Below are 2,145 nucleotides of genomic sequence, written 5' to 3' on the forward strand. Positions count from 1 at the left end.
GCAATGCAGATTATTGTATGTGTACCTGTCGAGGTTTAAGGAAATGGTTTTTATACACTAATATACAATTTTTTTGTTAATCTGTTTTTTTGTCATCTAATAGTTTCTCAGACATGTGAACTATCAACACTAGCTTAGACACTAGAATCAATTGATTAAGAAATGGGCTGTCACCCGTGATTGTGAAATCTCATAAATTATGTATTAAATGCTTATATTGTTGGTAATCTTAGGGCCTTGTTCATCTCATAACCAAACAAATGTTGTTGTTTTTTTCTTTTTTGAAAGAAACAAAATGTTGTATTTATTTGTTGGTTACAGACTTATAGTCTGAGGAATTTACACTTTAACTAGCAAGCGCAGGTGTATTTACACTTTCTAACTTGGGACGATTGTCTTTATTTTGGAGAAACAAAAAACACAGTTCATGGGTGTCTTTAGAGCATCATTATCCCTAAGAGACACTTAGAGCATGATTAATGGAGAGTTATTAGGGTGGAGTTTTTAACGGAATATAAGAAACCGTCTCTTAACTTTTAACTAAAAAAGCTAAGAACCGGTTCTTAAATATCTTATTTAAGAGTCGATTCTTAGTTTTTTTAGTTAAAAGTTAAAAGACCATTTCTTATATTCCGCTAAGAACTCCGTCCTAAGAACCCTCCATTAATCATGCTCTTAGGGGCTTTTAATTTTTTTTTTAATATTTTTAAGTATTAAAAGTGAGTTAAGAGACAACATTAAGAAACCCAAATATTTTTATGCTCCATTGCAAGGCAATTAAGGGTTTTTAAAAAAAAATTATTATGGCAAAGATGTCATGAGATGAAAATTGTTTATAAAACATGAATCTTTACCATTGCATGGTCTGGATTTTATAACCGGTTCAAACATAAATGGAAAGAGACTAATACAATGACGTTCAAGAATAGCATTTTCTTCACCACATACAATGTCAAGAATGTTCAAACTTCTGCTACAAAGTACCAATAAGAAGACCTACATGAATACAGGTTAAAAATCTTCAGTGTCCATCAATCACTGAACCCCTAAGACTCAAAACGCTGAGAGAGATGCATAGGGTCATATATAAGAACTTACTTTCCATTAAGTCCCAGTGAAAGACCAGCAAGAACAACGTATGTACCAAATGCCATAAAGGGAATGTACAAGTCTGGCGCATTGATATCATAGATGGGAGGCTTGTATGAGAGCCTACCCCCAACTGGTTCAGAGATTCTAGCCCAGTGTCCATGATCGTTTGAAGCAAAACACGAACTAGTTTTACTTAATGGCTGTTCTGAGAAAGTCTCAAACAGAAAGAGACAAGAGAAGACAAGCTCACCCGGTGAAGGAAAGGAAACAAAACAACCTTGAGTTTGTTTGTAACATACTGATCATTCACCTTGAAATAGTATTGAGGATCAGAGAAGTAACGAGTAATCTGTTCCAAATTTCAGGTGAAAGACCCAGCAAGAAAATAACTCTTACATTGCTTTGCACATACTCAGAGCTTGATCCTAGAATCCTCTCCCCATACGTACATCTCTCTGCCTATCTAAACAAAATCGCCTATCTAAACAAAATCAACACATCTTTAATCTCATATGAACCAGAAGTATACCAAACAGTTTGCATATCAATATTCTTACAAAGACATATTTGCTTCTTAGATTCAACAAAATTCTCTTCTAATGTCAACCATTCCCCATGAGAGACCTTTCCATGACTCATAACCCTTTCTTTCTCCATATTTACATACCAACGCCATCGCCGTAATCCTACAAAACAGCAAAACACAAAACAAAGTCTCAATCTTTTAATTGCAAAGTCTCGATCTTTAGACTGGTCTTAACACAAAATGAAGATGGAAGCTTAACATATATCAAGAACTCGAGAAACCCACAACAGAAACTACTATCTCGCATCACTATAGATCAAAAGTTCAAAACTTTTTCTAAGATGAGAGTTGAATCAATTAAAGCAAGGAAGAAGGGAGAGGAACCATTCGACAACGCTGGAAACATGAACAGCCCAAGTGGTTAAAGACAATGCGTTTAGCTGAAGAGAATCAACCGCCGCCATAGCAGTACTATCTGGTCCTGCCGCTATGAATGTTGCAGCCACCAAACCGGTTCCGATAAGACC

The sequence above is a fragment of the Brassica oleracea genome, chromosome C3 (assembly GCF_000695525.1).
Source record: "Brassica oleracea var. oleracea cultivar TO1000 chromosome C3, BOL, whole genome shotgun sequence".
Lineage (NCBI taxonomy): Eukaryota > Viridiplantae > Streptophyta > Magnoliopsida > Brassicales > Brassicaceae > Brassica > Brassica oleracea.